Here is a 15,528-nt window from a genome sequence, read left to right on the forward strand (position 1 = left end):
AATGCCCAAGAGGAAGGCCTCCGGTTTCTTAGGAAAGGTGTACTTGAACACCTTTTTTAACTCATTGTAAATCATTTCCCAGAAGGCCTTCACTCTTGGACAGGTCCACCAAAGGTGAAAGAATGTTCCTTCAGCCTCCTTGCACTTCCAACATTTGTTATCTTAGCAAGCTTGACTGGGGTCATGTACCACCTGTATATCATTTTCATAATGTTTTCTTTCAAGGCCGTAAATTTCATACCTGTGGTCCATAACCTTTCCCAGTCTTCGAACATAATATTGTACCCAATGTCCTGAGCCCACTTTATCATGGCTGATTTAACTATCTCATCCTGAGTATTCCATTTAAGCAGCAAGTTATACATTCTCGATAATACCTTGGTCTTTGGTTCTAACAGCTCTGTCTCAAGTTTCGATTTTTCCACCTGGAATCCTGTTTTTTTGTCCAACTTAAAAACCTCATTAATTTGGGCATAATGAAACCAATCTTGCACCTTATCCTTTAATTTTTCAAAGCTCTGCAACCTCCAATTGTCTCCAATTTTTTCTATTAATTCCCAATATTTCGGCCAGCCGGCCTCCATATTGGGTTTTTTCCACGCCTTAGCCTCCACTGGTGATAACCACCTCGGGGTCTTACTTTCAAGTAAGACGCACCTAGTTTTTGGAGGACGAAAACAAGAAAAAAAATATTCTGAATCTCAGAAGCCAGAACAACAAGAGGGATCTCTGCGCAGCGAAAGCAGAGATCCCTCTTGCTGTTCTGGCTTCTGGGATAGTTGCGCAGCCTGCATTCGCTTCATAAGACGCACACACATTTCCCCTTACTTTTTAGGAGGGAAAAAGTGAGTCTTATAGAGCAAAAAATGCTGTACTTCTTCATGCAGTACATAAATTATGGGACTTACTCCCACAGGAGGCAGTGATGACTTTTAAAAAAAAGATCAGACAAATTCATGGAGAAGGCTATTGATAGCTACTAGCCATGATGGTTATGCTCTGCATTGGAGGCAGTAATGCTTATAAATACCAATTGCTGGAAACCACAGGAGGAGAGAGTCCTCTTGTCCTGGGTCCTGCTTTTGGGTTTCCCACAGGCACCAGGTTGTCCACTGAGATAACAGAGTTCTGGACTTGATGGGCCATTGGCTTCATCCAGCAGGCTCTTCTTATGTTCTTTTGAGTCTCTGTTAAAATCGAACCATATTTATACAGAATATACGGTAATTGCATCTTTCTTTGTACAGTTTTTCTTTGGGTAAGATTTCTTTCTAAACAGGAGTTTGTATCAAGTCTTCTGTTTCAGAGAGCAATACTTCTGTGTGGCGGGGTGAAGCCACCATCACCTCTGATGTTTGATGTTCTGTCACTGGATACGATCCTTCTATTCTTGAACTGTTGCTGCCACATAAAAACACAGTAAGACAATTGCAATTCAAGTATTTGCAATTGTGTGCTTTCAAGTCATGGTCTCTCCAAATAAGACTACTTTCTCTAATGCTTGAATAAACGCAAAGCATTACCATGTTCTGGGTTTTTGTTTTTCTGGATGGAATAGGATACTGGATATATTGGGGGGGGGGATATCTTGGTCATTTCATGCAGGTTTAGAAATCCTACATTCATAAATCATATTTACAACACAATGGGAAAAGAAATGTAAGTAGAAGAACCTGCAATGTGGTGGAGGGAAGTCACAGGGATAGGAAAAGATAAAATATTGAAAATGGTTATGTCAGGGGTTTAGGAGCAGAGGCAAGGGCAAGGGAGGAAACAGAGAGCGAAGGGGAGGAGGCAGAAGAAAAGATGAGTGATGACGACGACCCGAGATCTCCGAGTCTTTCCAGTGAATCAGAGGATTCACAGAAAGGAGCACCAGTGGCCAGGGCAAGGGGGGAGTCTAGGGGGGCACCCCAGGAAGATAGAGCCAGAGGGGACTCAGAGGAGAGCAGTTGGAAATCGGGACCAGCGTCACCGCCAGGGAGCAGGGAAGAGGAAGGGAGCCAGGGGGCAAGCGCTGGCAGCTCACCACAGGAGGGAGGGCACGAGTCAGGAGTGGCCACACCTCCATCGGGGAGCGAAGAAACGGTTAAGCGGAAAGTGGAAGGTTGGGCGCGCGCGCCAAGTTCAAATGCAGAGGAAGGCGGCGCAGTAAGCAGCCCGGAAAGGGAGCCAGGTCCTAAAGCCCGGCGCAAGGAGACAGGAGGGTCCGGGGGGTCAGCGTCAGAAGAATCCCGGAAGGAAGAGACCCCGGGGGGTAGAGGGACCCAGAGGAGGACAGTCAGGCGGAAAAGGTGGAGCCGGGCTAGGATATTAAGTTGGTGCACACGGGGCGGAGACTCAGACGGAGCTTCGCCGATCTAGCTACTAGACGTAGAGTTGCACGCAGCAGCTTGAGAATGGAAACTGTAACTCAATAAAGACTTTTACTTAATGATCGCTGGCTAGCGTGATCCTCTGTGAGCTAGGATCTTCGAGCAGCTCTGACAGTAAGCTCCGTCTCAGTATTGTGGGCATCTACAGCCTCGAGGAGGGGAGAGAAGTAGGTGCCTACCAGCGAGCTCACGAACGGCAGCCGACATGACGGCTGAGCAGCAGATAGCGGAACTCAGAGAAGCAGTGTCACAACTGAATGCAGCGGCTCTCGCATCCAGGAAGAGAGAGGAGGAGGCAGCTGCCGCCTGCAGGGATCTCCAGGTCAGGTTAGACGTGCTTACAAAGCAGACACCCAGGCAGGAGGGAATTGGGTTGGCGAGACGAACAGGCGGTCTGGTCTCTCACTTCGATGGGAACCTGCAACAGTATCCCAACTTTAGAGCAGACGTACTGTGCGCACTGCAACTGCTGAATAAAGACTTTAGAGATGAGCAAGAGAAAGTGGGATTCATCATGTCCCATTTGCATGGGGATGCTAAAGCATGGCTGCGCAATTTATGGAGAGATAAGGATCCGGCGCTCCAAAATGCGGATGCCTTTATTAAAGCGATGGATGGGTGTTTTTTATCAAGCATTGACGTGGATCTTGCCCGGAAGGAGGTGCATGGACTAAGGCAAGGGAGGGCCAGCGTGAGGCAGTACCATGCCCGCTTTTTCGCCTTGGTCAGTGCCCTGGAATGGGACAGATTCGGCCCCTGTAAGAGACCTCTTTTGGGAGGGGCTGCACAGCTCGATTAAAGATGAAATCGCCAGGGGGGAGAGACCCCGGACCACCCAGGAGGTCGTTCAGAGGGCACTGGCAGTGGGGGTGCGGCTGGAAGAACGTCCGTGGAGCAGGGACGAAGGGCGTGGAGGGCGCGAACCAGCCAGGGGCTCCTCCTTCCTTCCCAGAGAAGCAGCGCGTGCGCAATCCACGCCTCCGCCAGGAGGAGGAGCGGAACCTATGGAGGTTGGAGGGGCAAGGGCTCAGTCAGCAACCAGAGCCCTAGCACCGGCAGCAGTGAAAGCGAAGCCTCCTAGAGGGAACAGGAAGTGTTACGTCTGTGAGGAGCCAGGGCATATGGCGAAAGAGTGTCCCCAGAGGCTCCACAAGCTCACTGCAGCCTCAGCAATGGTGACTGCAGCAACGCAGCAAGGAGGACCACAGCAGGGAAACGACGCAGTCTGGCTGGAGGAAGAGGCCCTGGGGCCCAGCCAGACGTGTTAGTGACGCAGTCCCCAGAGATTTTACAGCCCGTGAACCCCCTCCCGCCCAAACCAGTAGTGAGGCTCACCGCATCTCTCCAGCTACCCAATGGAATCACCATGGACGTGCCAATCACCGTGGACTCGGGCAGCAATGCGGACTTTATAGGGCAGGACTTTGTCTACAAACACGCTATACAGTTGCTGCCGGCCACACTGCCCCTGCAGGTTGTCACGGTGGATGGCAGGGAGCTGCTCGGGGGGCAAGTGGTGAAGCAGACGCCACCGATGGTGATGCGACTTGGGAATCACAAGGAAATCATCAGCTTCAATGTCACTCAACTATCGGATACGCCCATTGTATTGGGAATGAGCTGGCTGGACAAGCACAGCCCAACGCTGGCTTGGTACCAGAGGCAGCTGATCTTCAGCTCTTCCTTTTGTGCTGAACACTGCATCGTGCCCCGGCAGGAAGGAGAGGAAGAGGAGTCACAGCTGCTGCTAGGCACGCTGCAAGCGATTCCCCACAAGTACGCAGAATTTTTGGAAGTTTTCTGCGAGAAGGAGGCAGACAGGCTACCCCCTCACAGACCATATGACTGCAAAATTGACCTGCTGCCGGGGGCGGCGCTGCCTAAAGGGAAACTGTATTCCATGTCAGAGGACGAACTGCAAGAACTCAAAGAGTTCATAGATCATAATTTGGAGCGCGGTTTCATCCGAGAGTCCAAGGCAGCGGGGGCAGTCCTGTATTCTTTGTTAAAAAGCGAGACACGCCCCAAAAAAGACTGGTAGTGGACTATCGCATTTTAAACAATGGGACCAAGCCATCGGACTTCCCCATGCCCCGGATCGACGACCTCCTAGCGAAGGTGCGGAAGGGAAAAGTGTTCACCAAGTTAGACCTGCGAGGGGCGTACAACCTCATTCGCATGCGGGAAGGAGATGAGTGGAAGACGGCCATGTTCACGCCACTGGGTACCTACGAATATAGAGTTATGCCTTTTGGATTGCAAAATGGCTCCCACGTTTTTCAAGCTTTCATGCATCACGTGTTGGCGGGACTTCTCTACAAGACGTGCGTCTGTTTCTTAGATGACATCCTGATCTTTTCGGAATCGCAGCAGGAGCATGACGGACACGTCAAGGAAGTGCTGAGCAGGCTAAAGCAACATAGGCTCTACGCCAAGCTGGAGAAGTGCCAATTTGACGTGACGGAGGTGGATTTTCTGGGCTACAAGCTGTCTGACAAGGGGCTCGCCATGGACAGCGCCAAGGTTCGAGCGGTGTTGGATTGGAAGAGTCCACGCAACCGGAAGGAGGTCCAACGGTTTGTCGGCTTTGCGAACTTCTATCGCAAGTTTATCAAGGGCTTCGCTATGCAGACAGCGGCCATCACAGACACGCTTAGCTCCAAGAAAAAGAAGTTCATTTGGACAGAGCAGGCGGAGCAGTCCTTTCAGGCACTCAAGCGTCTCTTCGCGTCGGAAGAGCAGCTGCTTCATGTCAACCCCAGCAGGCCGATGAGGGTGGAGACAGACGCCTCGGACAGAGCCGTGGGGGCGGTCCTGCTGCAGAAGGACCCGCAGGGGGTGTGGCGACCGGGAGCGTTTTACTCCAGGAAGCTCAGCAAGTCCGAGCAGAACTACACCATCTGGGACAGGGAGTTGCTGGCCATTCATGCAGCGTTCAAAGCGTGGAGGCACTTCCTGATCGGCGCCAAGCACACGGTGCAGGTTTGCACGGACCACAAGAATCTGGAGCACTGGCGCACGGCACAGTTCCTCAACCAGAGGCAGATACGTTGGGCTGAGTTCTTTGCGAACTTCGACTTCCGCATAGAGTATGTCCCGGGGGACACTAACATCATGGCGGACGCTCTCTCCCGTAAGCCACAGTATCTGGAGGACGCAACGCCAGCGGCCGCCATGCACATCTTCGCACCAACAGTGTGGGCGTGCGCCGCAGCAACCGTGGACCTGGAGGCGGTGCGACGAGCGTTGCGGGATGACTCCTTCGCGCAAGCAAAGATGGCAGAGGTGCAAAGGGGCAAGGCAGCGGCCGACGGTTTCCAGCTACGAGATGGATTGCTCATCCGTAAAGGGGCCATCTACGTGCCGGGAGACGACCTTCGCGCCAAGGTGCTGCAGCAGCTGCACGACGCGCCCACGGCCGGGCACTTTGGCAAGGAGAAGACGGTGGAATTAGTAGCCAGGGATTTCTGGTGGCCTGGAATGAGAGGGGAGGTCGCAGACTACGTGGCGAGGTGTGACACCTGCCAGAGGGCCAAGCCAGTGCACAGACCGCCGGCCGGACTGTTGGAACCGCTGCAAACTCCGGTCGAACCTTGGGAAAGGGTGGCTCTGGACTTTGTCACGGATCTGCCCAGCTCGAGGGGCAAGACGGCAGTGCTGGTGGTGGTAGACCTGTTTTCCAAGATGGCGCATTTCATTCCGTGTGCTAAGGTGGCCACGGCGGAGCAAACCGCCAAACTGTTCATAGACCACGTGTTCAAGGTTCACGGTCTGCCACGGTCTATTCTGTCCGACCGGGGGCGGCAGTTCATCTCGAATTTCTGGCAGAAGCTGATGGGCTTCCTGAACGTCAAGATCAACCTGGCGTCGGCGAGACACCCGCAGACCAACGGGCAAGCGGAGCGGGTCAATGCCATCATGCAGCAGTATCTGAGATGTTATGCAAATCAACAGCCTGCGACGTGGGTGGATTACCTGCCGCTTGCCGAGTTCGCCTACAACAACACGAAGCACGTGTCCACGGGGGTCACGCCGTTCTTCGCCAACAACGGGAGGCACCCCAGAACCTTCCCGGGACTGGAAAGAATGGGGGAGGGGGAGCCGCAGACAGCAGATGCGTTCGCGTCGGAGCTGCAGGAAGTCCACGATCAGCTGAGGCGCCACCTGGAGCTGGCCAAGCACGCATACAAGGTACAAGCGGACAAACACAGAAGGGTTGGCGAAGAGCTCCACGTGGGAGACTGGGTCTGGTTAGCAGCCCACGCAGTGCCGGCCAGGTCGTTGGCCAAGAAGAAACTAGGGCATAAACAACTGGGGCCCTACCAAGTCGAAGAGCAGGTCAACCCGGTAGCTTTCAGACTGGCACTTCCGGAGGGTTCCAGAATGCATCCGGTGTTCCACAGATCGGTGCTCACTCCCTACAAGGCACCGCACAGGTTCCAGGAACCCGGAACGGCGCCGAGTCCGGTCAGAGACAGAACAGGGCACGCGGGAGTGGCACAGAAGGAGCGCATCAACAAAGTCACGGAGATTTTGGACTCCAGATGGGGGGAAGAGGGGGTAGAATACTTTCTCGCCAAGGAGGGCACCCCGGCCAGTGCGAACAGCTGGGTGCCGGGCTACGCCTTGGACGAACCTCTGCTCAAAGACGAGTTTCATGCCCTCTTCCCACATAGACCTATGCCAGCAGACTTTTTCGACGACTGGCTTTTCACGCCCACGCTTTCGGCCAGCACGTTCCGGGGGTTCGACTTGGACGAGGACCCGACACGAGACGTCCGTTCCCCGGAGGGGTCACCCTCGGGATCTGCATCAGAACCCTCGTATTGGTGGGATGATAGACCAGAGGAGCAGTTCCGCAGAAAGTGGCTGGAATGCCCAGGACGAGCAACGCCGCCAGGAGGAAGTGAGGGAGAGACGGACATGGACGTTTTCGGGGACGACCCGGGTTTCGAGCACGGCGGCACAGAGATGGAAGCGGAGGTGACCGTCGTCGACGAGAGCAGGGAGGAAGACCCGGGAGACTTCAGATGGAGGCCCGCCACGGGAAGCGAACGATATCCGACGTTCGTCCCTTTGCAACAGCAGCACCCAGCTCCAGCACCGGAAGGAGGGGAGGGGGAATGGGGGGCTTCGAGGGGGGGATGGATGTCAGGGGTTTAGGAGCAGAGGCAAGGGCAAGGGAGGAAACAGAGAGCGAAGGGGAGGAGGCAGAAGAAAAGATGAGTGATGACGACGACCCGAGATCTCCGAGTCTTTCCAGTGAATCAGAGGATTCACAGAAAGGAGCACCAGTGGCCAGGGCAAGGGGGGAGTCTAGGGGGGCACCCCAGGAAGATAGAGCCAGAGGGGACTCAGAGGAGAGCAGTTGGAAATCGGGACCAGCGTCACCGCCAGGGAGCAGGGAAGAGGAAGGGAGCCAGGGGGCAAGCGCTGGCAGCTCACCACAGGAGGGAGGGCACAAGTCAGGAGTGGCCACACCTCCATCGGGGAGCGAAGAAACGGTTAAGCGGAAAGTGGAAGGTTGGGCGCGCGCGCCAAGTTCAAATGCAGAGGAAGGCGGCGCAGTAAGCAGCCCGGAAAGGGAGCCAGGTCCTAAAGCCCGGCGCAAGGAGACAGGAGGGTCCGGGGGGTCAGCGTCAGAAGAATCCCGGAAGGAAGAGACCCCGGGGGGTAGAGGGACCCAGAGGAGGACAGTCAGGCGGAAAAGGTGGAGCCGGGCTAGGATATTAAGTTGGTGCGCACGGGGCGGAGACTCAGACGGAGCTTCGCCGATCTAGCTACTAGACGTAGAGTTGCACGCAGCAGCTTGAGAATGGAAACTGTAACTCAATAAAGACTTTTACTTAATGATCGCTGGCTAGCGTGATCCTCTGTGAGCTAGGATCTTCGAGCAGCTCTGACAGGTTATAACTTGAATGTAATGTGAAGATCGTTTAAAATGTGTAACTGAATGAAAACTAAATTAAAAAAGTAATTTGAAAAAAAAGAGAGAAATCCAGCATTCATTTTAAATCAACAACAGATTATTTTCTTTTTGGCTTCCATTAGCAGGAAATTTACAGGTCCAAATGTCAGCTTTCAAGTTGCTAGTCTGAAGGTAACGTTTACATTTTAGATGGAGGTTCAAGGCTGGGCACATATGGCACTTACCATTATCTATATATTTACTTACAGTGTTCCTGAAAGTATATAGATGGTTTCTCTCTACTGAATGGATGTAACTGCAAACAATCTACAGAGCCAGACCACAAATTACCAGTAGCTATCATGAAGAGTAGCATAGGAATGCCACACATACACACAACCACACACACACTATTGTGCTGACAGGTTTTAAAGATGCTGTTGTTGTTTAAAAAAATTAAATTCTGATTTATTTCTCACCACATTTGTTAAGCTCTGTTGAATGTAAAGTGTATGGTTAGAACCAATATATTTGAACTGAACTGAGCAAAACAATAAAACGGGATTCCTTTTGAACAGAAGCAGAGATGCAGGAAGGAACATAGGTGGGGAAAACTGATAATCTGGTATATTCTAAATAATGGGAAAATCATCATAGTAAATGTACGGCTGGAGAACTGAATTCAAAATATGGAGAAGCGCGCTTTTCCGTTTCAGTAGGACTTCAGGAAATGGTATGCTCACATTAAAATGTGTAGCAAATGAATTTCACAGATTTGGGGCTGGCACTGGTCTCAGTCCTACACAAATAATAAGATATGCATAATGATGTATGTATTATTCACAGTATCATCTGTTATGGGGGTTACCCCAACTCTCTGGAACAGATTTGGGGAAGAGGTGGGGTGCATGTGGGGTGATTAAGTTGCCTGAACTAATGCAATATACTGGATGCCACCCATAGTTCTGCGTACCTGAGAGAATGCTAAAGCAGCACTTCGCCATTCATTCTACCTCCCCTGAAGTCAGCAGGTCTGTTCTGAAGTAAATTATTTGAGCCATAATAAGGAAGTTAGTATTCCTGTGGAAATCCATGAAGCCTGGCAAATGCTGTCCTCTCCTGGGTTGAGAGATGAGGTAAAGCACCAGCAGCAATTCACTTCAGTTTCTGATCCTATGTGTGTTGTGTTTCTAAAGCACCAGAGTTCTATGTACTGTTTTGCTTTCCCATCATGTTCCACTTGCCCTCTATTATGGGGCTCCTTGCTAATCCCCTTGAGTTTCAGCTGCACGGCATCTCCCAGCACTGATTGCATCTTGAAACAGAAGCTCTCAGCTGTGAGCCAGTGCTGCAGAGTAAGCAGAAGTCCTCTGGGGATACAAATGCTCACTGTGTTTTCTCCAATGGCCCCAACAGCGTTTTAAGCTCAGGCCTGCAAAAATAATAATCCGATGGTGCCATCTGCCACCTACTGATCTTTGACAATCCACTTCCTCTCCAGCTTCTTTGGTGATAAGTCTGTTCCATAGTTATCTGCTTAGAATAAAATCCCATTTGTGCTGTAGAAGAGCATTTGCTTGCATCAGAATCAGTGAGGATGACACTCCAACCACCGGAGGCTTGATCTGGTGTAGCTGGTCAACCGCTCATTTCAGTTTAGAATCATAGAATCATAGAATCATAGAATCATAGAGTTGGAAGAGACCACAAGGGCCATCGAGTCCAACCCCCTGCCAAGCAGGAAACACCATCAGAGCACTCCTGACATATGGTTGTCAAGCCTCTGCTTAAAGACCTCCAAAGAAGGAGACTCCACCACACTCCTTGGCAGCAAATTCCACTGTCCTTCCAGTGCGGATTTCCACAAAGGAAAGGAAACCCCAACTCCTGTTGCATTTATTAAGCCATCAGTGCCCTGGGAACCTGAACATGACTAGCAAATTCATTAATTCTAATTAGAATAACTGATGCTGCCTATATATACACATCTATATAGATACACACACATACACATACACACACAGAACATATTTCCCCAAAGCGTTTGGCTAGGAAACAAGGGTCTCTCTGGGGAAGCTGAACCGACAAGAGTGGAACCTAGCTAATAAAAGTTTAATTATGATCAGCAATCATGGTATTTAATAACTGTGATCTCACCGGGAACAATTTCCGAGAGGGAATCATTTGGGCTTCATTATGGCACATGAGTGATGATGCTAATAAACCTCCACATGAGGAACTCATGCCAGCTTCTCCCAACCCTACATCCGTTTTACTTACATAAGTTGCTAAAGCCGGGAAGCCAGCAAGAAAAGTCCTTGTTGTATTTAGCAGAATTAACCATGCCATGTCTCTCTTGCTGGAGCTCTCTGGGAGCATCTCTGAGATGATGCTTATGTTATGGCTACCAGATGTCCCCATTTCCTGGGGACAGCCCCTGGATTTACAAATCTGTCCCCAGACAAAATCCATCCCCGGAATGTCCCCAGATTTAATTTAATGTCCCCGGATTTATATTTTAAGTGTTGTAGATTTATTCATAGGGAATTAATGTTGCATGATTGGTTCAACAGCACAAGACACATCATACGGGGAATTCCACTGCAGTGAGCAGCTCCTGAAGCCAGCCAGAGCCAACTGCACTACCAGGCTGGCTCCGGGCAGCTTAGACTGCCGCTGCCACCGCCACTGCCGAGGGGGAATACGGGATGCCCGGTGCATCAACTGAGGGAACCTCTGACGCGCACGCACACACAGACCCGCAACCCAAATCGAGCCAGGAGCAAGAGCACTCTGCCACCCGGCCGACTGCCCAACGGCACTCCGGGGCCAGTAAAACCCCTGGAGCTGATGCAGGGAGAAGGAGGAGAGGAGAAGGAGAAGGCAGAGAGAGAAAGAGGAAGGAGAAAAAAGAGGGGAGCCCTGACCTTGCTGCACTGCTGCCACCACCGCCACTGAGGAGGAGAGGTAGGAAAGAACTGGGAGGGCAAGGACACATGGCCAGGCCCAGGCCTGACCCGAGCCTACTCCTCTACGGCAGCTAGCATTTCAAGAGAGCAGGCCAGGGCCCAGAGGAAGGCTGTGCGACAGAGGAGACCACAGAAGAGATTACTTCTTATTTAAATAAATAAATAAAACTTCTTTTTTCTCTTTTCAAAAAAAAAGAATTCTTTGGGGGGGAAACTGGTAACCTTAGCTTATGTGCATATCTTGTGTAGAACCTGACAAACTATCATCTAAAGTGGGGAGAAGGCCTGTAAGGCTATTAAGCCCAAAATAAGATTAAAAAATTACCTAGGTGCACCACTGCAAATTAGCAAACTTCCACAAGACCACTAAATGCTACAGGAACTGAAGAACCTTGCTCATCAAACATCTGAGCTCAGGATTTTTATACTACGTAAGAAATCGGGAAAACATGCCATCCAACTTTTGCAGATCAAAAACTGGCGCCACCCATGCTCAAGAAGGAGGTATCAGCAGGGATGAGGGGTCTCTGAGGTTTGTAGAAGTGCAAAAAAAAGTGTAAAACAAGTCCTTAGGAAAAGGGATCCCCAGAACAACCCAGTGAAGGCTGAATGTGGTAAACGGCCATAGACTGGCTATGCTTTGCCTCCACAGTAGGGAGAAGTTATAGAAAGGGCTCCTCCATGTGACATGTAGCTTTTTGCACTTCAGAAACCCCCATCCTTCAGTGCCAATGAGCTATGGGGCAGAGCAGGGGTTTGATCCTGGATGCATCACCTCTACATTTATCTGCTGCACCAGTTTAGCTTGGCAGAAAGCTCCCATTCCCTAGAATATGCTCCATCTTGGAATAAAAGTGAGTGCAGAATGCGTGTGTCTGTGTGTGTGCTTTTGGACTGAATAACCTCAGAATTCCCCTCCTTTTCTCTTAATGTAGCTGAGATGATGTGTGACGGATGCTGCTTTTCCTCCAGTCAGACAGGAGGATGAATATGTGAGCCTATCCAGCATGCAATGTTTGGAAATTAAATCCTGCTGTTGGGTGCTCCGGAGGCTGGGCTACATGCCAGGTGGGAACAAATTGGAAGCTGAACCTGCTTCTGAGGCTATTTCCAAAGGCCTGCTCAGGTGGGAGGGTGACAGGAACAACCTGTTTTCTCATCTTGTTTCTATGTAAATACAGCTCTCCCTGTGCCTCTCTTACCATGTCAGCATTAAGCTGTGATTATTTAGATTCAGAAATATGGCTGTTGTGGGCAGGCAGGAGTGGAGAAAGGTCCCTTGTTTTCAGAGGCACAGGGCCTCTCTTCTGTATACTTCCCAAGAACTCCTCTGGGCAACACAGATGACATGGAGAGCACTGCCAAAGCATATCGTTGGACTGAAATGTGTTTGGCAAGCAGCACTTTGGGCTTGTAGGATCTCTGATTAAATTATGGATGAAGTAAAGCATCCTGAGTATAATGGGGAAGAGTTGCCTTGGTGCATTTGTGGGTCTCCCGGCTCAGAGATAGAGCACATGTCTTGTATGCAGAAAGTCTTACATCCAACTCCTTGCATTTCATTTTTAAATAATAATAATAAGGAGCAGGGAGCAGGTGATGTATCTGAAACTTAGGAAAGCTGCTGCCAGTCAGAACAGACAGTGCTGTGTCTAGATGGGGACAAATAGCTTGACATGGAACAAGACAGTTTCCTTGTACTTATAGAATCATAGTACTGTAGAGTTGGAAGGCCATCTAGTCCAATCCCCTCACAATGCAGGAATCTCAGCTAAAGCATCCATGACAGATGGCCATCCAACCTCTGCTTAAAAACCTCCAAGGAAGGAGAGTCCACAACCTCCCAAGGTTAGAGTTTGGTTTATCCAATAAAAAAAGAAATAATCGGCGATGTATTTCATTTTATGTGTCAATCTGGCTGAGGGAATGGGCTACAGGCTTGTTTCGGTTTCAGCGGAAGCAAATGTATTGGGTTGTACCCTTTTGGCAACTGTGTTTTCAATTTCTCCTGCATTTTCCTTGCAACCATTCTCCACAGATTGGTGAGAAAATAAAATGCATTATCCAAGGGAAAGGGAAATTTCAGGTAAATCCCTGCGGGTGGGACAAAGGTTGTTGTTGTTGTTAGTTACTTTCAAGATGGCCAATGGCTGCTTGTGAGCATCCAGCAATGTTTGGATAATCCACCTGTTGGTGGTTGTTCTTGCCTACTCCATTTAGTAAAACGGTGGGCAGGTGGTGGTCTGTTGTGGCTAAGGAGCTTAATCTGGTCTTTAATTCAGTCATTTTTGAGAAAGGGAGCAGTTCTGCTTCAGCCTGGTCACCTTTTAGGGTGATGGGCACAGTCTCTGGGCTCTGGGGCATATGTCCTTGAGGCCAGACTGTTTCATAGGCCTACACCTCTGGAGCCTGAGGCATATGCATAGACCTTGCGACTCACATTCATGGTGTGCTCTGGGAATGAAATGCAGGCAGGTCATTCTACTGGTTGCAGTTTATTTCAGGTTCAGGCTTTGCTCCTCTGCAGAGAGGCTTCATTGTTTTGATCTTAAATAAAGTGGCCCTAGTTCAACCCAGCTTCTGTGTTTGTCTCTTTATTCACCATCAGGACATAAGTTAAAGTGGAGAATCTCAGCTGGCTCCTGCATGACAGCTGTGTTAGCACAGCATGTTTCTAATCCACACAAAAAAAGATGTCTGGAAAGGCCTTTACCTGCATGACACCTGCAGCTAAAATATCTTAAAAACAGCTTTTGAATGTGACGCTTTGCCCAAGTCAGAATTTGGTGTCCCAATAATAAATGCATAGTCATAATGTACTGATTTCTATTTTGGGAAGCACAGCACAATCATTTAGCAATGAACCATAAATGAAGTAAAATTAATGGCTGAAGGGACTGTTAAGCGATTTGCAGGAATTTGATCTGTGATCAAAAAAGCATGTTGCTTTGCATTACAGATTTTGGCTGGAGAGATTAATTGCAGTTGCTGCAATGAGTGGACAGCTAGCAGGAGGGTCATAAACAAAGGACAATGGCATCGGAGATAAATAGCACTGTATCAATATGTGTGGGATGTGCCTGCATGAATTAATATTAGCTGACAAGTAGATTTCTTCTTATTTAACCCCTCCCTTAGAACTCAGTAAATGGGACCAAATGATTTCCATGAACATTTATCTTTTCAGCCCTCATAATGCACAATTATGCATCTAAGGCTGCAATTTTATGCACACTTACCCGAGAGCTAGCTCTGTTTAACTGATGGTAGGACTCGGTAGATATATAACAATATGCACAATTTGGAGAAGGGAGATCTCTCTCTCTCTCTCTCTCTCTCTCTCTCATATTCAGTGAAGCTGAATGGTGACAGATTCAGTAAAAACAAAAGTGAAGTACTTCTTCACACAGAGTATATCTGTGGCATTTGTTGCCACAAGGTATAATGGTGGTCACCAATGTGGAAGAATTTGAAAGGTGATTACACAAAGCCAGCAATGGCTATTTATAATTTCCACTAGAAGAAGAAGAAGAGTTTGGATTTGATATCCCACCTTTCACTCCCTTTAAGGAGTCTCAAAGCAGCTAACAATCTCCTTTCCCTTCCTCCCCCACAACAAACACTCTGTGAGGTGAGTAGGGCTGAGAGACTTCAAAGAAGTGTGACTGGCCCAAGGTCACCCAGCAGCTGCATGTGGAGGAGCGGAGACGCGAACCCGGTTTCCCAGATTACGAGACTACCGCTCTTAACCACTACACCACACTAGCTCACCACACTATCAGAGGCGACAGCAGTTTCTTGGGGACAAAAGCAACCAAGTGTCCTGCTTGATGGCTTCCTAGAAACATCTGTTTTAACCATCATGGGAAACAAGATGGTGGACTGCAACCGGGGCACTTCTTATATTTTTACTTCACAATAAACATGCATAGGCTACCCCAGACAGGCTGCTACAAGGCAGGGTAGCCAATGGGAGGCCCTCCAGATATTGATGGACAACAACTCCCATCTACTGAATTCAGCTTGGCCACAGGTAGGTGATAATGGGAGCTGTAGCCCAGCAACATCTAAAAGGCACCCCTGCTTTAAGGTAAGGGAACCGAACCACTTACAAGGGAGTATTTCCTGGGTTATGGATAAGATTTGGCCACTGGTATGGATGCATAACTGTTGAGAGTTATTTCTTGTCTCTCTGCATTAGGAGAACTCCTTACTGATAGTGTAAGCTCAGACACGGAGGATCTCTCATGATGCTACTTTTAAGTGATATGGGTCA

The sequence above is a fragment of the Podarcis liolepis genome (genome assembly GCF_965112155.1).
Source record: "Podarcis liolepis genome assembly, chromosome: 1".
Taxonomy (NCBI): Eukaryota; Metazoa; Chordata; class Lepidosauria; order Squamata; family Lacertidae; genus Podarcis; species Podarcis liolepis.